This window comes from Lynx canadensis, chromosome C1, assembly GCF_007474595.2.
Source record: "Lynx canadensis isolate LIC74 chromosome C1, mLynCan4.pri.v2, whole genome shotgun sequence".
In the NCBI taxonomy this organism is placed as follows: Eukaryota; Metazoa; Chordata; class Mammalia; order Carnivora; family Felidae; genus Lynx; species Lynx canadensis.
The window spans coordinates 149,464,086-149,488,857 of record NC_044310.1 but is presented as its reverse complement, the minus strand read 5'-3'; the positions used below and the strand labels follow the sequence as shown (position 1 = coordinate 149,488,857).

At 39.9% G+C, this 24,772-nt stretch overlaps 1 protein-coding gene across 8 annotated transcripts in view; it reads left to right on the top strand.

Moving 5' to 3' along the window:
• The window catches only part of RBMS1 (RNA binding motif single stranded interacting protein 1), a 219,757-nt gene that overhangs the window by 90,279 nt on the left and 104,706 nt on the right, over positions 1–24,772 (top strand). The gene's annotated exons all lie outside the window — the stretch shown is intronic.

Genomic DNA, 24,772 nt, shown 5'->3' with positions numbered 1-24,772 from the left:
TCGGTGGAGAAGTGTGTACATCCTGTTATTGTTGCCTATGACTTTCAGATACACAGTATTTCTTAAGCATATCCAGTCTGTATGAAAGTGCCCCCACAGTCTAAACAAAAAACATTTATCAGGACCTCTGTAGCTGTGAACCTATTTTATTGTGTTTCAAAAAAAAAAGAAAATGCTTTATGCTACAGCCTTGAAATAGAGAAAATGAATATTTCGATTTTTCTTTGAATTCTTTTATTAGCCACTTCTCTCTCCATGTTTTGTGACTTCCACTTTAGAACTGCCTTCTCGGGGTAGTTGACTCAGTTATGTCCTGTAATTTGGCTTTTACAAACTGGCAGGTAGCAATTCCTTTCTTGCTGTATGCCCTAGTGATTTGCATTGGGGCCTTTGAGGTAGAGGGGTGAACACAAGAATTTGTGTGTGTGTGTCTTTTTCTTTACAAATGATATTGCCAGCAAATAGCTGTACTTGTTAAGTGTTGCTAACTTTTGATGAGTGAAGTGCTTATCTCCCCAGTTTAAGTAGATTTACATAGTTTGCTGCTTTCTTGAAGATTAACTGGGTGTAGCTGCACGTGAAGAATCCAACAGTGATTCAGTGTTTGGCCTTGTTGGAGGATGACATACAAAGCTGTTGATTAATCCTCTTCAAGCACTTTCTGTTCACAGCAATCGATGTGTAGTAGATTGGGTTTTGTTAAGTTTGAAGATTAAAGTTGTGCATAGAAATACTTAAGTTAAAAAAAAAAAAGAAATATTCAAATGAACACTCAGCTACTCCCGGTTTGTTGCTTTGAGAAGAAGGTAAACATACTCAGGCCTAGAGATTGGCAGTTTAGGGGAAGGTAGCAGAAAATTAAATTGGCGTGCATAAGTAAGGTCCTACACTTTTTTTTTTTTTTTTAAGCTATCTCAGCATCTTGGTGATTCAGTAGAATTTATGAATCAAGGAACTGTGTTTTAAACATGTATCCATAGCCATTTGAAAATTACAGAATTCTCCATCTGTGATCACCCACTTTTTCTGCTGGGCATCCCTTTTGGCAGCTCACTACATTTTCTGTAGTTCACTTCGGGTTTTGAACACATCTCTTGTTTTCGTTCATTCTTCCCTTTAGAGACTGATGTCAACTGGGCTTCCCATCTATTGGCAATACTTGTCAAGCCCTTTCTTGGTGGTGTGTGTGCGTGGGGGGATGGGGAGGAGTCTGTCTTTCCCACGTTTCTGAGAATATGTTTCCAAAGCACTCCACCAAAAATAAGTATTTAAAGATATATAGATGATATTCCCTCCCAACCTCAACTATATTTAATCTTCACAACATCCATAGAAAGTAGAGAAGGGTTAGGAATTTGGAGGCAGTGAATTTCAGTGGCCTAGTTGGTGAAAGCTAGGTCTCTGCCATCAAAGCTGTGTCTGCCACCAGGAGAAGGAGAAGGAAGCCCAGCTGTAGCCCCACTACACTTCCCTTTACTTGGCCTCCCAAAGACATGTGGCACACAGAGCGTCCCAGATTTCAGCTTTGGGAAGTGTAGCTCTGTAATTTATTCGTGTTTTTTTGTTTGTTTCATAAAGGCCTTTACTCTGGGGTTGTAAGATAACATATAGGATGCCAAGTTAAATTTGAATTTCAGGTAAACCATGAATAATTTCTTAGTATATGTATGTCCCAAATATTGTGTAGTATTGTGTATTTTTATTCGCTCAGTCCAGCAACCCTGTCTCCTGGACTTTACAACTAAAATTCATAAAATATCATATAAATCGTATAAATATAAAAAATCATAATGATAAGCCCTATTATTCCTACTTTTTCCACTAAAATTTTGCCTCGTAGCCTATACTTTGAACCCTGATGATAAGGCAGATTTCCCCTTGTAACTTCTTTAACTGTTGCTCAGCCTAATTGAAAGACCCTGGCTTATGTGCTGGCTCTCCCACTTGAATGCTTTCCCCTTAACCTGTCTACGTCTCTGTTTCTGTTAAGGAGAGAGTAGTGCCCATTCCACAGGGTTGTTGCTGTCAATCCTTCTGGGAGGTGCTATTATTATTAATGTCCCCACAGAGCAAGCAACAGCGGGTGGTCCTGAGAGGCTCTGTGTGATCTGGGAGACCTTGACACAGCCTCTAAGAATGGACTATGTTTAGAAAGTGGGGATAGCCTCCAAAATGGTAAGGACCTGGAGCTTGAAGATGAGATTCTTTAACCACTGGAAGGAAAGAAAAAGAAAGAGAGGAAGGAAAGAAGGAAGGAAGGAACCACAAAAGTAGAAAAGTGCATTCCACCATATTTTAAAACAACTATTTCTGTATTGTGCTCTTATTAGCAGAGTTTGCCTTCTCTTTGGGAGAGAAAGCCTTCAATCTTCATGTCTTTATTTATGCAAATATATGATTGGAGAAGGAAAAAAAAAGCATTGATCACTTTTATCAGTGAGAATTGCTACCTTTTAATTTGAGAACAGATTTGATTATTAGTATATGCATGATGATTTCCTGAATTCTTTCCTTTGTCTTGTTTGTATATTTGGTTTTCAAAGACGCCATCTCTGCATTACTCAGAAAAATAAACATTTTTTTTTTTTTTTGTCCTCGGACGTCTGTAGGTGTTTGGTGGGTGTTTGTTTTTAAACTCACATCTGTAGAGAATGCTTTGCTTAACACATTCTAAAAGCTTAGTAAATTTTGAAATAGGATAGACATACCATGAGCAAGAAAGCAAGCTTTTTCTGGAGTAAAGACAAGGTGAAAAATTAAATGGAGCAAACTAAATTCTGTGTTCAGGTAATGAATCAATATAGCTATTGTTTTTGTTTTAAGCTTGCTTATTTTTTAAATTTAAACCCAAGTTAGTTAACATATAGTGAAATAATAATTTCAGAAGTAGAATTCAGTGATTCATCACTTACATATAACACCCAGTGCTCATCCCAAGTGTCTTCCTTAATGCCCATCACCCATTTAGCCCATCCCCCACTTCCCTCTCGCAACCTTTAGTTCTCTGTATTTAAGAGTCTTATGGTTTGTCTCCCTCTCTGTTTTTATATTATTTTTGCTTCCCTTATGTTCATCTGTTTTGTATCTTAAATTCCACGAGTGAAATCATATGATATTTGTCTTTCTCTTGCTGACTTATTTCACTTAGCATCAATATAGCTATTGTTATTTAACACTTATTAAATGGCATCAGGGACAGAAAAACTTGATGTGATACAGAGTAGTACCCTAGTAAATAGAATGATGTTTTGGTTCCACCTTATTTATTTAAACATATAGAATTTCAAAACACTGTAGTATAAACACTATAGTATAAGATTATATTCATATTTGTTAATTGTACATACGCTACAGTCTCAAAAATGAATTTTAAAAAAAGGACTGGAGGGAAATTGCCAAAATATTAACAAATATTTTCCTGTTGGTAGGCAGAATCACTAGTGACTTATTTTGAGAGATTGTTTACATTTTTTTCAACCTTCCAGTCCTTCTTGCTTCCCACAATAAATATATAATTCTTTGGTTGTCAAGAAAAAAATAAATGAAAAATGAAAAAAACTTAGAAAATTGTATTATTTTTCATGTCTAAAACTTGTGAACATCCAAGAAATTGATGTCATTGAGAATTTCAGCAAGTAGCATATAGGCATTATTTGTTTCTGTGCCTGAGCCTTGAGATGTGGTCCTTTCCTATTTTTTATGAATTTCTATTCTTATTTTTACTGAAAATTATTAATAGCATCTTTTTGGAAATCACTTTTACTGATGGATAGTTTTTTTATATTTATGAACTTAGTATTTTCCTGTTTCATTTATTTTTATTTTTTTATTTGTAATTTTTTAAATGTTTATTTTGGAGAGAGAGAGCAGGGAAGGGGCAGAGAGAGAGACACACACAGAATCTGAAGCAGGCTCCAGGCTCTGAGCTGTCAGCACAGACCCCGACGCGGGACTTGAACTCACGAGGTGCGAGATCATGACCTGAGCCAAAGTCGGATGCTTAACTGACTGAGCCAGCCAGGGGCCCAACTATTTTATTTTTTTAACTGACTCCTTTCTTTTTGTTTTTAAGTTTATTTATTTTGAAAGAGAGAGGCAGAGAGGAGATAGAGAATCCCAAGAAGGCTCTTCACTATCAGTGTAGAGCCCGATGTGGGACTCAAAACCCACAAACCATGAGATCATGACCTGAGCTGAAGTCAAGAGTTAGATGCTTAACTGACTGAGCCATTCAGGCACCCCAATATTTTCCTATTTTAAACACACTTAAAATACGCTTTGTATGTTCTGATGTTTTAAAAACATTTATCTACACCAGTTTATCTACATGAGTCAGTAAGGGGAAAATGTAGCTATATATATGAAATTTCTTATCCTAGATTATTTTTCCAGAAAATAGCTATCCTAAATATTGAGGAATTGACCATTATCGTCTCTGTTTTCATTTGACTTATAGTTGCACTTAAACAGAGCTGCTTTGGGGGCAGATTCCCCCACATTTAACTTCTACGTAAAATGTGAAAAACGAGACTGTTCTACTACTTATGTCAGAATCCTTTGGATTTATTTTATTATGAATGCTCATGACTATCTTCATCACATACTTCCTTTTTAGTTTTAGCTTTTTGAAAGGGCAGTGGAGTGGGAGGTGTGGCTTCTTTACAGTCGTCTTTAATTTATAATGGAACATGAGGTTTCAGTAAGAAATACACTGTTCAGATAATGTCAGCACTTTAGAAGCTGTTGTTACTGTGTAACCCAGGGGGATTTTCAGTATATCAGGGGAGTTTTAGATGTGCACCGTGTAGAGGCTGCGAGGTTCCAGAGTGAGAGGAGGAGGGAGTCTGAGGGAGGAAGGAAGAGGTGGGGGCTGAGAGAGAGAAGGAAAGCAGTATTGCCTTGTCTGGTTCTTACCATGCTAGTGGGTAGGTCACTTTACAACATCTGCTCAAGTCTCATTGTTTCGGTGCTGTGTACGCAGGCCGAGCGCAAATATGTAGCTTTGTGTTTTGTATTATCTCAGATTATTACATCACGTTGTTTTTTCATGTCATTCTCATCACGTAGAATTTCCTTCAGCTGTGTTCGAAGACAAGCTCTCTGTCTCTCCCTCTTCAGACAACTGCCTCCAAATGGCCATTTTGGAAGACCATTCATGATCAAACCAATCCTACCTAGTGAAAGATTCTAGAAATGACATTGTCTTTACTTTCTCTCTGTGTGTTCTCAGTTTTATAGGTCAGATGCGTCAGACCAATTCCAAGGGAGTGGATATGTTCTTTAGTTTAACTGGAAGTTTAACAGACTCCAAAACATAGAGTTAAATAATTATTGAGTATGTAACCTAACTTAATTGGTTTTGGGAACAGACATCATTCTGTAGGAAGTAAGCTGGTGGCATACAGGGGATACACTGCATCAGGGGAGAGGCTGTGCAGGGAAACCAGTCAGCTAGCTGTTAAAATAGATGGGAGATAGTGAGGACCCAGAAGAAGGCAGTTAAATTGTAGACAAGAGGAACAACCAAATTTTATAGACATTTGAGTACATAAAGCCCCTAAAATTGTATGTAAAATGTAAAACCTGGGGAGAGGTTCCCAGCTTTCATCAGCTTGCCAAAGGGATCTGTGTCCTCCAAAAGATTTTATGACCACATGTGGAAGGAGAAGAAGAACTTAAAGATGATGCCAAATTTCTAACTCAGGAGATGGGATCGTTGGTTACATCACGGACGGTGACATTTCAGGCGGAAGGAACATTACAGCAAAGATGGAAGATGGAAAGCATGGGCTTTATTAGGGGAAGAGTGAGCATTTCAGGATGGCCAGACTGCAGGGTACAGGTTGGAGGGCAGAGGGGGATAGGGTCTAGTTTGCTAGAATGGCTGGATAGGAGAGCCTGAGTTGAGCAGGTGGGGCCCTGGTTGAAATAAAGTTGTAAAAGGGAGTAGTGGCAGTGTGGGTGTATTAGATGGGATGGATTTAAGATACTGCACACACAAAAATTGACGAGAATGGCTGGTGACTGGATGGGAGGTTGCTTAGTAAAAGATCCTAGGTTTCTAGTTTTAGATGATTAGGAAAATGAAAAGTCACTGCAGCCTTGCTTGCTTTGGTCTCAGTGGTAAGGAAGAACCCCACCATTCTGATACAGAGATTTTCTACATTTTTTTATGTGTTAAAATAAGTACGGGGAGGGGTGTGCTAAATTCCAATGCTCAGACACCAGGGATGCAAAAGGCCCTTGCGTGTGCAAGTCAGTCTCATTAAGGAAGAATCGTCCAGCCTCAAGGGCTAATAGCGCCCACAGTGTGAACCACTGTACGAACACACTTTGCATCAAGGAGATGGTTGTAAACTTTTTTTTTTTTTTTTTTTTTTTACTACTCTCCTCCTGGGATTGCCCTAAAGTCGGTATAGAGGCTGTGTCACATGGGTGCATGGATTTTCATGTTTGACTAGACCCCCACATTCTCTGGAGTGCAGCATTTATACAGCAAATCTTTTTCTTGATGGTACATGTCATCTATGCTGTGGAGTCATCAATACCATCTATAGCGTGGCAAGTACATTCATTTTGTTAAAAGATCTCTCACTTCAACCACTTCAACAGAAGTACGGAAGATGGGCAGATAGGGTGCTTCAGGGGTTAGGATGTTCATCCTACCACACTAAAAATTTCTGAGGAAAGCCAGTGAGCTCGGTTTGCCCATCACCCTGTCACACATTACCCTCCCCAGGTAGAACTGGAGCTGTGGACACAATACTCAGAACCTCCTGAAACTTAAGAGGTGGAGCACTGCGTATAGGTTAAAGCACTCCGGGGAAACAGTATGTCCAGAGGAGTCTGGATGGACCTGGGGAAACAAAGATTCTGTAGCGGGAAATGTTGGGGGAATCCATAGTGTCACAAAAGCCCAAGAAGAACAAAGCTTCAAGAAAAGATGGTCAGCTCTGTTAACAGGTTTCCTGGAGGTCAGGGAAGACAGAGGCTGAGTAAAAGGCTATTGGAAATAATCTATTGGGAGGTCTTTGAAAGCCTTTGAAACAGAAGTTTCAATAGAGTAGTATGTGTGTGGTGGGGCAGGGAAGGGAAGGCAGGTGTGAGGGTTGTAGAAAGCACATTCCAGAGGGTTTAAGGAGTGAATAAGGGAGGAGGCTGTGTCTTTAGAGAAATTAGGTGTCCAAAGGAAAGAGTCCCTTCAGACCGCCTTGAGAGAGGGTTATCTTAGTATCTGACTATGGATGTAGGGTAGAGCAAGGTAATAGAAAACAGAGGGAATAGGTGGAAATAGATCTTTAAGAAAGATTGACGCAAGGTTAGTCTTAAAGGAAAGGGATCTGAGTGAGTTTCAGGTCAATGATAACTGGAAGGAGGAGGTTGGGAATGCTAGGGATGTCAAGGAGAAGTAGGAAGAACAGTGAAACTCAGTCCTTTAAAAAGCTTACATTTCAGTAAAGAGGCTAGGTCATCTGTTAAGATTGAAAAAGAGATGGTGGGGGAGGGATTGTAATTCTAGGCTTAAAGAGTATGACAAGATTTGGAATAATTACTTTTGGGAATTTGGTGAGTATTCAAATCAAGTAAAAAGGTGACTGTGCTGTAGTGAGGGCCTCTGGGAGTTCAATAGTCTGAGTTGGCAAGATATTTTGACCCTTTTCCAGCAATAAATGGGGGAAAAGAATCTGGGTAAAGAGGGTTTGGCATTGCTAAGGTGAATCTGTACAAAAATTGAAAGCACTGTTATGGAGGTTAAAGAGACAGGTGAAATGAAAAGACATAATAAACTTTGGGAACAGGGAAGGGCATGCAGGTTGTAATAAGATAAAAAGACAAGTCCTTTGGAGTGAAGGAAGGAGAAATTTGAGAGGATGTTCTGGGGTCAAGATCTTGAAGGTGGAGCAGTTTCAGGATGTTACCTTGTAGGGCTGCGGGGAGGATTAAATGAGATAATGTGTCTGGCAGGCAGTAAATGCTCAGGTGGTTATAATTATACAGATGTGGCTCTTGTATAGTTTATACCTCCCTATCTCTACTGTTATAATATTTGTGTAAATCAAATCATATTTCAAACAGACTTCAACGAACCATGAACCACAAACCAAAATAAAATACTGATTTTTTTTTTAACTGAACCACAAGTCCAGCTTAAGTTTTAAAATACACTGTCAAACTGTTTCAGAATATCTGAGTTGCTTTTGAAGAAAAAAAGGTGGAAATGGGTGTGGATCCCAACTCCATCACTTCTTGGACCAACTCGCCGGCCGGCTTCCCTCCTTCCTTTCCTTTTCCTTCCTCCCTTCCTTCCTTCCTCCCTTCCTTCCTTCCTTCCTTCCTTCCTTCCTTCCTTCCTTCCTTCCTTCCTTCCTGGGTCCAAACTTAGATTCTTTTTCACTTCAGAGTAGAAAGTCAGGTGGATTTCTGGCTCTGTCAGTGCTCTTTCTCACCATCACCGCTTTGTTAAGACCTCTCCTCCAGGAGCCTTTACACACCATTCCAGATACACCTATATGTCTTTCTCTGCCTTTCGTTCTATTTAGTGTCTTAGCATCTGAACTATCTAATTATTTCTTCTCACAAAGCATGTGAGTTCTGAAGGGAAGGGGCTAAATTTATTGGGCACTCTCTGTGCACTGGACCTATGGCTGAGTACTTTTACATTTCATCGTCTCTATTCTACAACACCTCTGTGAGGTATTTCCTCTTGTCCTCATTTCACAGAACCTGGATAGTTTCAGTTGTTCACTCCAAATCCCTGAGAGAATGGATATATAACCTGGATCCTTACCCAGCTTCCAGGGCTTCTCTCTCCATTCCATCAGCGGGAAGGATCTCATGTATTGCTTTTACAGAAAAAAAGTGGATATGGGTGTGGACCTTTATCCTTTATTAGTTCACAGTTATAAAGAACACATTTCTTTTTTATTTTAATTCTTTTTAATTTTTTTTAACATTTTTATTTATTTTTGAGAGACAGAGAGAGCATGAGCAGGAGAGGGGCAGAGAAAGAGAAGGAGACACAGAATCTGAAGCAGGCTGCAGGCTCTGAGCTGTCAGCACAGAGCCCGACACAGGGCTCGAACTCACAGACCGCAAGATCATGACCTGAGCCAAAGTCGGATGCTCAACTGACTGAGCCACCCAGGCTCCCTGTGAACACATTGCTTAAACTTTCTTGGTCTTACTTTCCTCAAAGGCAAAACTAGATGTAATAGTTAATGTTATTGAGATGATTAGGTGAATCGTGTATGTGACAGTTCTTAGCACAGTACTTGGCACAGGGGCTCTGTCTGCTTCTCTCTTTCCTTAGAGTGTCACCTAACAAATCAGTTTACACAAGAGGACGTTGGAAGATGGGTCAAGGAAAGCCTGGAATGATAATAGTGGTGGAAGATGGATCATTCTGTTCATTAGCAGAAAATACTTTGTGATGAGAAAGATCTAGAAGTGAAACTGAGTGCTCATTGGTAAAATGGAAATGATTCTTCTCTCCATCCCTGACTTCTAGAGTGAAGGGTCAATGAGTTAATGTAAGATAAAGTGCTTTGTGACATGTCGACACTGTAGTGATATTACGGTTTCTGAAACGGATGCCCTAAACTATTATGTGACCATCTTGCTTCTTTCAGCGTCTGATTTTAAATTCATGAAGTGTATTTAGTTTAAAGCTGCTTTCCCCAAATTGTGTTCACTAAGATACTCGGATTCTATTAAATGTTGAAAGTGTTCCAAGAATTAAAATATTCAGTGTTCAAAGAAACTTGGGAAATACTACATACTATATGGTATTGTCTGGGAGAGTAACGGTATAAATTAGCATAAAAAAGTCTCTGAGAAGTCCTGCAATAAAGACATTTGTCCAGCTTTGTGCATTTCATCATTTCCTAGAATTACTTGATCTTGGAACCACTTGTCCTAGAATAGTTACTACCTATATTCTGTGGGAATGTTTAGGAGACATTTATTTAAGGAGCCTTTTGCATTTGGAGTTGGAAGGATCTTAGATGCTGTCTAGTGCAACCTCTTTAACTGACCCACAAGGAAATTAAAATCCAGAGACAGTGAGTGATTTGTCCAATGTCTCACAGCTTGAAAAGTCTCAGTCTTCTGATTCTTAGTTCTCCACCACCTTACCTTAAAAGTCTTGGCTGTTCCAAGTGTGGCACATCCTTATAACTGTGTTTTCATATGAGGTTTTTAAAAATCATTTTCTGAATAAGTGGGCTTTTAGGGATGGTATGCTTCACAGTACATTCGGACAAAATAAACTGGAATCTACCGGCTATCATCTCTTTTGTTTTTAATTTCTTGTCTCTTAGGGTTCATTTTTCCACCTATTTTATTGCTTCTTGAAGCATTTATGAAATCATGATTACTGACTTGGGAAATCAATCTAGTTTAAAATATCAGTGATCTAGAAAACCCACACATTCTAATTATTAATGCCCTCCCTTGCCCTCTAAATTTGTTTTATCGTTTCTTTCTTTCTTTCTTTTTTTTTTTTTTTTTTGGTATAATTGGCTGTGGGTAGACAAATTTACATATTTTTAGCCCCTTCCTGCCTGACTTATTACAGCATGCAGAATTTGCTCTGTGGTTTCTAGGTTAAGTTCCTGTATAGAAGAAACCACAGTGAAGACTTTACAACCCCGCTGTGCGGAAGGCCCCTCCAGGACATGCTTCTCTGTGTTCTTGAAAAATGTGAACGGCCAATTTATTCCCCTTTTTTATAATTAAGATATTTCAGTCACAGTAGTTCACGTGGAACATTTCTCTTTTTATGTATTTTAAGGTTCTCAGTTGCCTTGTGGGCAGGTGTCTTTCGGAGACCATCATCGATTCTTTCTGTGTCCACAGCATGAAAATTAACCCTCAATGAATCCAGTGATGTGATGATACTAGTGTTTTGGATGAAGTGATATGAAATGATGTCTGTTATATCACGTGTACCACAAAAAAACAAAAACAAACGTAGACTATTAGTGCTAAAAGAATCTTAAGATACCAGCTTTTCCCAGTCCTTATTTTAGAGGTCAGAATGTTTCAATATCACACCGCTTATTTATAACAAAACCAGGACTAGAACCCCTATATCCTGACAGTGCAGTTTGGGATCTTTTCAGACAAATCCAGCCTGGATCATTATTCATTCATTTAATTTTTTAGAGTCCATTATGGACCAACCGCTATGTTAGGCCTTGAAAATAATACATAAACGGTCCTATTCTCAACTTTACAGTCCAATAGGGGCTCTGGGGCAGGTATATAAATAAGTATATAAGGTGGGAATTAATGCCATATGAAGGGCAGGTATTTGAGAAGTTCATAGTAACAACATGTTTAACCTACAGCTGTCATGTTCCAGATGACCTGAATCTAGACTGTTTGATTTCTGGGTACGTTTGATTTGATTCCATGGTAGAAATAAGATTCTGAGTTGGCTGATCAATTTTGTCATTGTGTTGATTGTCACCTTAGATTTCTTCTACCCTTTAACTGACCATATTGAGCTGCTTCCTGGGGTACTAAGGCAGAGTAGAGAAGGAAAGAAAGTATATCTTCCACTTTCCTGGCATCAATTCCTTGCCAAATTTGGTTTTAATTCTTTAAAAGGGATGTGGAAAACTAGAGAACATTAAGACAAATTCAAGCAAAAAAGATGCTATTTCAAGTTCAAAGGGGATCTTCTTTTCATTGTTCTCTAGTTCAATGTGTGGATTAGGAATGGAAAATATTAGTGGAATTGGGATTGTTGACAATCAAGGTAAACAGTCAAGAAAGGTTTACATAGGAGTTGCTCATACATTTCATAGCACTGTGGGTAGCCAGGCTCAGCAGATGTTTTTCTGTGAAGAGCCTGATAGTAAATATTTTAGTCTTTGCAGTCCATAAGGTCTCTCTTACAGGTACTCAGCACTGCCTTTGTAGCTCAAAAGCAGCCATAGATAATGCATATACAAATGGACATGGCTGTGTTCCAGCAAGTGGCAGATGGGATTTGGCCTGTGGACAGTAGTTTGCAGACCCCTCATCTATAGAATCCTTTGTTGGCTCTTTTACCAAAAAGTACACAGAAGGAATTGGAAGAAAATGAAACTCAAACCAGATAATAATGATACTTATTTGCACCATCAAAACAGGTTAGACAAAAAAGGAAACCAAGTGAATGTAGGTCTGATTCATAGCTTTGACCAGAAGGTTTTAGATTAAAGGCTCAGTCTTGACTAAGTATTTTATTTGATTCTGTTTGGGTAGGCATCCTTCATGTATCTGTGTCATCAATACTTCCTTAGTCATTTTTTTGTATTTTGAATCGCTAAGGCTTGGCCGTAATTCTGAAGTGATGAGACAAGAGCCATGGTAAAATAGAAATAGCATCTAGGGAGTAACATGTTAATTTTTTTCTTTAAAAATAATTTTTGGCTAAATTTGTATTTTACTAATTATTATCAGAACAACCTGGTCCAAGCAAAACTACTGTTGCACTTGTGTAATTAGTTTGCTAGGGCTGCTGTAACAACATTTTATAAACTGAGTTCTTAAACAACAGAAATTTATTTCTCACAGGCCTGAAAGAGAAGTCCAAGATCAAGGTGTTGGCAGAGCCATGCTCCCTCTGGAGGTGCGAGGGAAGAATCTGTTCCAGGCCTCTCTCCTAACCCCAATCTTTACATGACATGCTCCTGCCTATGTGTCTGTCTCTATGCCCGGATTTTCCCTTTTTGTAAGGATCTAGTCATTGGATTAGGGTCCACCTTAGTAACCTCATCCTAACTTGATTATCTCTGTAAAGACCCTATCTCCAAATAAGATCATGTTCTAAGATACTGTGGGTTAGAACTCCAGTGTTATCTTTTGGGGGGGAGCGGCAATTCATCTCATAACAACCTGGTACCAGACATTCATTCATCTTAGTCAAAACTCATCAATTGGGCACCCAAGATAAAGCCAGAATGCTTCATGACTAAAAAGAAGTATTATACTGGTGGCCCTGTTGTGCACAACATATAAGGAAACTTTTTGTTGTTGTTTTCAACCTACAGGATAAAAGAAATTTCTTTACAGAATTAACCATGTAAAATAGCTATGGAAATGTCCATTATGAACCATAGTCTTCAAGGACCTTGAGTAACTAACATGCTCCTTCCTCTGATTGGCTTTGCCCAAGTCTGTACCTGGCATTCCAGCCAAAAGTCTTTTCCTTGCTTCTTGCAGTCTGTTTTTCCTTCCTCTCCTCCAAGCTTTCGTTAAGCTATCACAAATGGCCACAGAACTCTATTCTCTCCTCTTCAAGTTCACATTACTCTCTTCTTTAAATTGAAATTTAAGGTCTGCCTTTTCCAGGAAGATGATCACTGTGCTTAGTCTCCTTTTTTTTCAGTTCCTGCTATTACATTAAGACAGAATTCTGATGAGATGGTTTTCTATCAACTACATCTCAGTTGGGGTTTGTGTGTAGGCGGAGTGGAGAAGCAGTAATGCCCTTTCTATTGAGGAGAGGATGATTTGCACCACTACCCATTAAGGCATCAGGTTACCTCTAGGGACTTGGAATGGGAATGAGTTACTGTAGTTATGAGGTAAGTCCTTCATAACAGCAAGGTTCTTGTCATTTGCAAGTATTGTTTTGAAAGCTATTATAGAGCTGTAGTTCTGTGGAAATATGAAGTGATATTAAAGCCTCTTGAGTCTTATACAAAAATTTAAAGATGTTCATAGGCTCCATTAGAGGTACCTCACTTTGGTTATTCTCAACCTTCTCTTGTTCTCCCTTCTTTTCTTTTTTTTTTTTTTTTTTTTAATGTTTATTTATTGCTTGAGAGGGAGATAGAGTACTCGCGAGAGCCAGGGAGGGGCAGAGAGAGAGGGAGACAGAGAATCCCAAATGGGCTCTGTACTGACAGCAGAGACCCCAACTCAGGGCTTAAACTCCCGAACCATGAGATCGTGACCCGAGCCCAAGTCGGATGCTTAACAGACTGAGCCACCCAGATGCCCCTTTTCTTCTTTCTTTTCTTTTTTTTTCTTTTTGCTTTTCTTTTCTTTTCCCTTTGAAACCTAGGACACATCTTGAATGCCAGCAGTTTTTTTAAAAAACAATAAATTAGTTTTTTCTCTTTACAAAAACAGTAAATCAGTTATTTCTCTTCCTTTTGTAAATTATATATGAATTTTGCTTAATTGATGAGTTGTTCTTCTGTTTGAGTGTGTTTCTCATTACCAACTAGTTTACTTCATATTTGTGAGCACTGGAACCTGTATTTCTTTGTAACATTCAGTCTATGTAGCGTAGCATTTTAAATTCTTTTTTTCCAACGTTTATTTATTTTTGGGACAGAGAGAGACAGAGCATGAACGGGGGAGGGGCAGAGAGAGAGGGAGACACAGAATCGGAAACAGGCTCCAGGCTCCGAGCCATCAGCCCGGAGCCTGACGCGGGGCTCGAACTCACGGACCGCGAGATCGTGACCTGGCTGAAGTCGGACGCTTAACTGACTACGCCACCCAGGCGCCCCTGTAGCGTAGCATTTTAAATATATATTCGGGGCACAACATTTGCTGGTTTTCTTCTCAAGTTTTCTTTCAAAGTCCTGTTTCCTTGCTGCATTTAAAGCTTGGATTTGGTCATGTAGAATTTTTCAGCAACACATCCAGTGTGTGAAGTTGAGCATACTTATTAGTCATTATTTCAGCAAGAATTTATCAGTGACTGCAGTGCTGTGTGTCAGGGAATGTACATTTCTGCCCAAAATGAGGTTGTTGGGTTTACAAAAGCAACCACCTTCTGAGGTTTTTGGCCACAAACAGTCACAAAAACTAAAGTAAGGATTGAGACGGCTTGTAAAATGAACACGTGTGGAATTCACTGCATGACTGAATAGGAACAGAAAGGTCTTGTTGTGTAGGAGGGGCACTGTGGAAGACCTCCTCTAGGGGCATCATCCAAGGTGAGGGTTTGTATTTGTTTGTACCCAGTGAAGTACATACCTAGAGTCGTTAACCTAGAACTGGACAGTGAACTCTGCATGTCAATTAGTGAAGAGCCAGGAAACCCTCTCACATCTGAGGGAGGGTTGGTCAGAACTGTCAGATCAAGGAACCGGAAATTGCTCAGATCAGCTGATGCAAAAGAGGATCTGGAGGGTGTGGCCAGAGAGTGTGCAGTTTTAGAACCAGGAGACGCCTTTTCCTGTTGGCTAGTGAAAGGATCAAGTGCCATTTGGATGAGTTGAAAGATAGACACTGTGGAGAGCAGGGGACAAGATGGTGGCCACTTTGGCAGTGGCATAGTCTGCATAGTCACAAAGTCAGGGTGCTGGGGCATAAGGGAGTAGGAGAGCCCCAGTGCCTGGAAGATTCAGATCAGCTGTAGAGACCATAGAATAGACTTCTCCCCCCACCCCCCAGTAGGAGGAACATCAGGACTCTAAATTCCAAAGACACACTATCTTGGTTCTACCCTTTTTAGAGGCATTTCCTAAAGTGTGGTCCCAGGGTTACATGCATCAGAATCTCCTGGGGTTCTCATTAAAAATGTACATTTTGGGGTCCCACTGCATCAGGCATCCTCAGACACTGTGGGGCTATTTTAAGGTCTCCAAGTGATTTAGAAGCTCACTGAAATCTAAGGACCACTGGGGTAAAATAATCTTCAGAGAAGCTCTGCTTGTTTGAATCTTTCAGTGATGAAGAATGAGCTGTCTTATAAAGCAGTGATCTTTTAAGTCCACAGATGATGCAGGCAGGAAATGTAAATGGGTGCCAAGTAGAGAATGACAAATTTATGAGTAACCAAGTCAAAATTGGGTCCAAAGAAAAATTGGGATACATCTCTTAAGACTGACGTCAGAAAAACTAACCACGCGTGTCCCTTGGAAACTTGGTTGGCCAGAGTACTGGACTTAGCTGGGCTGATGCATTTGAGCCGTTCTGAATTTCTATAAGAAACTGGAAGTGGTTTCGCAGGCGTCTGTTACTGTGTTGAGCCAACTAGGATTCCAGGGTCAAGCAGAAGCTGTAAGGACCAGATGGAAATCTTTGAAATTCAGGATACAGACAAGCTTTTTCTTTTTTTCCTGTCAAATTTTTGCCATGGATTCCTTTCCTTTCCTTTCCTTTCCTTTCCTTTCCTTTCCTTTCCTTTCCTCTCCTCTCCTCTCCTCTCCTCTCCTCTCCTCTCCTCTCCTCTCCTCTCCTCTCCTCTTCTTTTCTCTTCTCTTTAAAGTAACTCCCTGTGGTGTGTTTGTGTGTTGGGGGCTTGGGGGAAGTAGATACCATTTCTGTCTGTTGCCTTGTTGGGGGGGGAGGAGAAATTCTGAACATTTCAGAGCCCGAAATATAGTGCGTGATGAGAGTCAGTTTCCATTTTCTGTCTTTCTTTGACCCTTTTCCTTACCCTCTCTGCTCTACACCCCGAGTGGGCAAGACTGCCATTGACATCACAGACGGGGCTGACACCACTGCAGAGACCCCCACCGCCACCCCCATCTCCTGCCCCAGTTGGATGGATGTATAATCATCGCCAGGTGAAGGACTGTCCCATCAGGGACAGTGGCACCTGCACAGTCCACAAAACTTAGCAGTTACTGTTAATATTAGGAAATAACATTTACTAATAAAAAGCTCCTGCTAAAATTTGAGATTTTCCCAATTCTTCCTCCTCCCTCCTAAGGGAAAGAATACAAAGAGAATCAGTGTGATAAAAAGAATGGTTACTGTAGTGCAGTTTTACTTGCCTCAGCCTTTTCTCCACTGTTAACCACCTCCCCAGCCCTGCTTACTGTAGCGAGTGACAGGATTGTGATAATTTGAACTTCTGTATCGACAACTGTATACAGGTTTATTGAGTAGCTAGAAAAGGAAAAGCAACCAGGAAAATCAAGAGATGAGGGCAGTGTTAGGATTTGAAAAGCCAGACAGTGAATATCCTGTGATAAAATTTGTTGAAAACAGCAACTTGTATGCCATGTAGGAAACATGCTTCTCGGTTCTTCAGATGATGTCCAGCTAGGAGGCATGGTGATCTGTGTAGAATAGCAATTAGCATGAAGATACCAGCACACTGGAAAATAGGCGCAGTTTAACAAAAGGAGGGTTAAAAGGAATAAATAATCAAAGTCTTAACAGTTCAGTGAAAAATACTGAGGGAAATGGAGTATAACTAAGTGTGTAAAAAGGCGTGTGTGGTTGGTTTGGCCATAAATGAGTATTAGCCAACAAACTGACTTCGCTGCTTAGACCATTAATATAGCTTTGCCTACATTTAATAAAAGTACGTATTTAGATAAAAAAAAAGAGATCATCCTACTGCATAGACATTAAAAGTTCTAATCCAAAAGTTCATCTCTACGGTGAGTTTTTTTTTTTTTTTTTCATTTGGACACTGGTGTTTTTTTTGTTTGTTTTCACAGAAGCGTTGGATTTGGTAGTTTAGTTCTCAGGTTTTCCTGTTGAAGTATTATTAATAGTAGTTAGAACCCCAGGTTACCTTCAAAGCCCGTAGTGTTCTAATGGAATTTCAGAACTGGTAGTGACAGCTCCAGTTATGCATCTCTGTGAGCAAAGCATTGTCATGTGGTACATTAAGTAGAGGGAAAAAATCGCTTTCTCACTTCTAATAATCATAATGAAAAATGTAAATCAGATGGCCTTTTGTACTCTTCCTCTTCTCTCTCCGAAGATTGAGAATAACAGAAGTTATTCAAGTTGACTCAAACGGAACATAGGCCCGCCTTTAAATTGTCTTGCCGATGCTTTTCTCAGCTGTCCTAAGTGATGACTCTCTCCCCACATTGTAGCTTGGAAGTTCTGGTATTTCAAAGAGGGGCCGTAACTTAATGCATCCCTAGTTAGAATTTCAAGTGGTAAAACTAACCTAAGTAAAAAAGTCCAGGGAATATGAGGACTGATCAGATTTGATCAGGCCAGCTTTTCCAGGGAGCCTTTCCTGGGAAATCCTCCCCAACTTCCCCACCCCCCATTTTACCTGCCTTTTGCAGCAACTTCCACTTTGAACTCATTTTTGTTTTTAGTTTTCTCCATTTTTTCCCCTCATTTTTATGGGTGAAAGAGCCTCAGAGTAGCAGGAGAAGGACTGAGAAAACTACTTATTAGTCAGTTTTAAGATTCAGTCTAGGGGTGCCTGCACTGGGCTGAGCCCTCACGGCCATCTGGATATTGAGAAAGATGAACCCAAGTGCAGCTGGCAGTTACTGAGCACTCCTTGTGGGTTGGGCATTTTACCCTGATGAACTTGTGCAATCTTTGTAACCATTCTGCAAGCTAGAATAGATGCTATCGTTCTCACTTAACAGATGAAGAGATGAAATGTGCGGATGTGAAATCATTTGCCCAGGGTCATGGTGAATGGCAGTGGTGGGATCTGAACTTAGGCAGTCTGATTTCCGAATCCATCCTTTCAACTCTAATTGCTATATTGCCTCCTTAGAAGTTGTTTTGACCAGAGATGTTGGTTATTGTCATTTGTCTGTAGCCTTAAAGGAGTATCACTGGAGGGATAATAGCTATCATTAAAGATTTAAATTATGACAACTTATATGTTGTAGCAATTAGAAATGTCAAATTGGGGCATCTGCTGGTCTGTAATGATGCCCTGCCTTCACCCCCAATTTCTACACCATAGGAAAACATCTTAGTTTGGATATGAGGCTGGGCAAGATGACCCATAAGTTTCTTTCTGGATCTAATTATGGTTAAAGAATTATTGGTAATATAACTTGGTGGGTGCTTATGTAAAATAATCCTCTACACTTTTTTTTTTTTTAATGCTTATTTATTTTTTGAGAGAGACAGAGTGTGAGCCGGGGAGGGGCAGAGAGAGAGGGAGACGCAGAATCTGAAGCAAGCTCCGGGCTCTGAGCTGTCAGCTCAGAGCCCGACACAGGGCTGGAACTGACAGACTGTGAGATCATGACCTGAGGCAAAGTCGGACGCTTAACCGACTGAGACCCCCAGGCACCCCTACACGTTTTTTGTTGTTGTTTTGTTTTTTTTTTTTTTTTAAGTTTTATTTAAGTAATCTCTATACCCAACACGGGGCTCAGACTCATGGCCCTGAGATCACGAGTTGCATGCTCTCCCAACTGAGCCAGCCAGGTGCAGCACTCTTACGTGTTTTGATTATGTATCCCAAGTTTTTAAAAGTAAGGTTAAGAGAGTCAAAATCGACCTTTAGAGAAAGCTGCTGTAGTAGATTGAATACTGTGCCCCCAAATTCATATCTAACAAGAGCTTCAGAATGTGATTTCATTTGGAAATAAGATCTTTGCAGATGTCGTTAGTTGAAGTATCTTGCTATGAAATCAAAGTGGATTTAAGGTAGGCTTTAAATCCAGTGGCCAGTCTCTTTATAAAAAGAGGGTAAGACACAGAGAGACACAAAGAGATGGCCATGTGACGTAGAGGCTGCATTGGGATTATGCCACCAAGAGGCAAAGAACAGTAGGAGCTGCCAGAAACCAGAGGAGCAAAGAAGGATTTGCCCCTAGAGCTTTCCAAGAGAGCATTGACACCTTGATGTCAGACTTCTGGCTTCCATAACTGTGAGAGAGTAAATATCTGTTGTTGTAAGCCACACTAGCCCTAGGAAACTAATACAGCCATTTCCCACTTTCTCTCCATTTCTATTTTATCTTCTAACTTTTGAATAGCTTAATGCAGGTATATAATGTTGTAGTTAGTGTACAAACTGAGTTTTAAATTTCCTCATGGAAACTAATTACATTAAATTGTATTAGCATGGCTACACTTGAATTAACTTTATATAAAGAGGTGCAGTGCATCTCAAGGAGTAGCGTTTTTCTTTTTCTTTCTTTCTTTTTTTTTAGAGCCCTGCTGGAAGGGGCGGGGGTATCATTCATCCGAAAGAATTTTACCAGACCACTTAGATGACTCCATTAAGAAGTTAGTCTTCTAAATAACTCTTTCGCTTACACTTCTCTAAGGTTAAAAATCAATTAAAAGGATTGGAGCGAAGGTGTCATTTTTCAATTGAGAGTCTAATAAAGCGAATCCTGGCAAGAATGAATAACAACTGCCTGACCAGATGTGGCCATTACCAAAGGCAGTAGGATCCCAAAGTGATTACATCTTCTTGAAGGTTTATAGTAATTCTGATTAATCTGTTTTGAAAAGACAGATTCCCACAGATCTGATGTATCCAGAGGCAATACGATTAAGATTATTAGGACTCCTATTTTTCTCTGAATTATAATTCTCACTATCAATCATAATTTGTCTACTGTCCCTGGTGTCTTGAAGTCTAAACTAGGAATTTTAAAAGTCATAGAGTTGGGCCATTGTTCCCGAGATGCTTCAGTCTAGAGAGGAAATAGAACAGAATTCCAGTGTAAGTAGAGGTCTTGTTTCAGTTAAAAAAAAAATGATATGATTGATGTATTTCTGCCTAGATGTCAGACTCCTTTCCAAAATACTTAGGTTCCTCCCCCATCTTACTCTTGCTGACTCCTCTTACCTCCTTGTACCAGAGAGCTGTTCAGCATACAGTGTTTTAATCCCTGCCACAGTTACATGCCACAGTCTATTATTTCCTCATCAAATGCACAAAGCCCTGGGTCCGAGGTGCAGAGTGGGATTATCAGACAGGGCATGACCATGTGTACTCAAAAGGCTTACAGGGTAATGGGGGAGATTTGTTCTTTAATTCAAACGTAGAAATATCATATTAGAAAGTGTTAAACATGTATTGAGATTACATATCCTCTATTGAGAAGATCTAAAGGAAAGCAAGTTGCCTGAGTATTTTCCAGCAATATTCCTTCACAGTAATGTTGTACTACTGTTAGTTTTGGAGTAAAGAAGGACGTGTCACTGAGTTTCGCTGTTTGGCAACCACTTTCTTGAGCCAAACCTTTTGGTTTTGTTTTACTGATGGGTGTTAGGAAGATTTTTAGTAACTGTGACAGTAACCATGACCAAAAGCCTTAATTAGAGCAATTGTGTATCAACCAGGCCACTGAAACAGTGAAACTTAATGGCATACGTCCCTTATTACCATTTTCCCTTCTGCTTAGCTCCTAAACATGTAGTCAGACAGACCTTATCTCACTACCAGACTGCTACCTCCTCAGTGACCTTGGGAAAGTCCTTTATCTTCTGTTTTCTTAACTGTATAATGGTGATAATCATACCTACCCTGTTTTGGTTAAATGAAATAATATATACAAAGCACTTAGCTTGGTACCAGAAACGTGATAAATGGTCAACAATGTTAATGATTAGTACTATGAATAACACACATTTCTCTAGGGGGAAAAAATGTTTTCAGTTAAGTTGTCTTGGCTTAAAATGGTTTTTCCCCCCTTTGGTTTTTGCTTATCTAGCTATGTTTAAAGATTACCTAGATTACTTTGAGAGTAAGAAAAAGATAAAATAGTATAGCTCCAACTAAAATGAGTAAGCAAATGGCTACAACCTACCCCCTTCAGTTAAGGGGAAAACATTGGTCTTGGCTATTTATTTCTGGAAAGCCCGCTAGCAGGGATTTGCACATCAGTTGTCACTGCAAGGTAAGAATTGGGTTTTGCAGTAAGGAAGAATGGAGATGTAGCTAGTGTGTAATTCAGGCAGGGTTCCCACATGTATTTCCAGGGACCTCAGAGTGAGGTGACCTGTCCAAGGTTTGATGGATACATTCTGACCCCGATATTTATAATTTACAGAATTGCCTTTTAAAAAACATATCCAGCCAGACTAAACTCTCCTTTAGATTTGTATCTTCTCAGTTTCCGTGGTGATGGAAGTTCTTCTGAAAGTAGGGTGACGTTTTACTTTGAGCGGTTCTTCTGTACTAGAACCAACTGCTGGGTTGCAAGAGAGGAGCACAGGGTAGCTGCTGTAGTCCTCCACTGCCCTGAGGTGTGGGCCTGCTGCATCAGCTTCCTGGCCACGGTGCAGGCAAGGAAGGCTGCCTGTTCGTTCCTGATTTTTCTTCCATGTGAGAAGGTACATTGCCTGATGCTGATCCTTAAAATAAAATCCACCGTTCTTCTTAGTTCATTCTTTTGCTCTATGCTCTGATTTTTAAATTGGGAAGAGAGTAGCATTCTGAGATTAGATCTGGATCCAAAATGTAAAGAAAACATCCAAAGAACGTGAATTTTAGGGCTTGTGACGTCTCTGTGGAGCAAGAGAAAATTAAAAATTGTGTTCCCCTCTGGCATTTATTTCTTTTTTAGGAAAATGATTTGATAATGTAGGAGTGCTCTGAAGTTTTGATTCCACTGCTCAGTGTTCACTGAATTCAGTGATCTGGTGTAGCTGCAGGCCACACCTGGGCCTTTGTTCCTCTCTGCTCTGTCTGGGCAGGGGGCCACAGCGGTGTTTGGGCTCTGGCCTGTTTTTCCCTTTCCTGTGCTGGAAATGCTCGCTGGCTGCTTTGGATTAGGTGGGGAGGTGAGGAGAGCTGGTCTCCTGTCACTGGTCATTGAATGTGAGTCTCTTAAGTCAGTTTCCATTTAGACACGATTTTCTTCGTAAATGTTTCTTTGTGGTTGGTGGGAATGGGTGGTGGTGTTTTCTTGTTTTGTGCATTTGGAAGGCCAGAGACTTGTGAGACCCAATATGGATACCTGTCACTAATTAGGTTAACCTGGAATTATGACTGGAGTGAAAGATTGCATGTTTGATTATGTGCCTCAAAGGTAAAAGATGTTTTATTTGCTATTATAATGAAACCAAGTATAATGAGAAGAAAAAGGGATTGTAGAACCCAAGTGTAACGTCTACGTGCTGTGCTGCTGTGGGGCATGTGATCCCCACATCTGACCCCGCCACACACGTGGAAGTTCTGGGTCTCCATGCCAGAGAGCTGTAACTTGATTGCCCAAGTTCCTTGGAAAAGAAACTTCCTCTGGAAATGTAATGACTAGCAATATGTACATTTAGCTCATTTTGGTAGCAGTGATGGAGCTGGTGCATTGTGATTAACTTTAGCAACAGAAAAAGGTGTTCAGGAAGATTAATAGCCTCACTCTTTTTCATCTTGAGTAATAACTCCCTACTGTAAACAAAGAGTGTTGTGAAACAATTTGAGACTGAAAGAAAAACAAAATTGCATCTGGTTTTTGTAAATACTGAAACCGTTTCCCAGATTCTACTTACCGCAGAATGCACTTCTTCTTCAGTTTATCTGCTTGAGGAAAGATGAAGAGAGGGGTGAACCTTGCCAGGAGTTGGTTAGATTCCAACGTGTCTTGGTTACTCCAAGGTTGATAGCATCACTCCTGAAATGATTAGACAGTAGTGCATGGGCTGGCTCTGTAAAAAAAAAAGGGCCGGTCTCAAGCTCTAAGTAGCTGTGGGTACTCAGTCCGAATATGCAGTATCGATAAAGAGAGATAGGACATGTCTGAAAGCTTGTACCTGCAAAAATGGGGAAATGCTTAGTCAGATCAAGACAGTAAGTAACAGCTTTCCAGAGTATACCAATGAGCTGCTGGGAGCAAGGTTTGCATACCTTTTTGGACTGTTGAGGAAAATCAGCTCACCTTAGAGAATAATATGAACATAATCATGGCAAACTTCAGGATAAAAGCCAACGCTGGAATACACAAAAGGAAAAGTTGTACAGATCTCTCTTTTTTCTTTATAAGGAAACTGAGAGGCTGAAGTTACTTGTTTTAAGTATATGAATTCTGTGAATATATAAGGAAATCAGACAGTGAGGGGACAATTCTGGTGATTCTTCAAAGGTTTCTAATCTAAGCCTATTAAATTGCCAGTTGACCCTAAATACACTTCTCTGACAGAAAGGCAACAAGCTGCTGTAATTAATCTGTTTGATTTTTGTATCTTCTTGTAGATAGATGGTCAGATAATGGTGATGCATGCTATTCACAAGGTTTTAATATGTACAGATAGAAATGGTGCCATTCATAATTTTTTAGGAGTTTTGGATTATAAATGTAATAGATGCTGTGAATTTCCTTTCCTTCTCTTTTCTTTTTTTTAACGGGAATCTAAATGTCTAACACAGACATGGGCATCCAAGTAAGTCATCTAGAAGTTGACAGATGAAATATGAGGGATAAAAGAGGCCATACAAAATACATACTTTTTCTGTGATGCCTTAATAAGACTACCATATCAATTTCGCTTTTTAAAACTCATTAAGAAAACTTGACATGTGCCATCATTTTTTGTACAATCCTTGGAACAAAGAAGGGCTGGTGCCTTTTGACAGTAGTGGTGGGAATGGAGACCTAGTTCTGCCTTGAATTAGCTGTATGACCTTGGATGTATGCTTTGACTTCTCTGGGTTGAGGGGTTAGATTAGATCATTGTTCCTCAATGTTATTAAAGCCAAGCTCCCTTTGATAAAAATTAAAATACTGTAAACCCCCACAACCATTTCTCAAGATTCTGTTATGCTTCCAATTGAGAATTACTAGATTGCATTATCTCTGATGTCTTCTCTCAACTCTAACATTTGTGATCCTGAGCAGATACTGAATTGGAAATCAAAAGTTTTTATCTCTTTTAGTGAAGAGATGTAGCTTGTTCCTTCTTAAAGCCAAAAGGAGACCTTTCTAAAATTCATCCTCACACACCAAGAGCACGGTCTTGAGTCCTGCCTTGTGCACGGACATTGCCTAGAAGCCTGGTAGAAATGCACAATCCTGACCTCACCTGAAATAACTGAGTAGTGGTTCGAAAGTACATCAAGGTTTCAGAAATGCAACACAACCTTGGTTTTTAACCTGCTAGGGGCTATATTAGTGGGGTCTCAAAT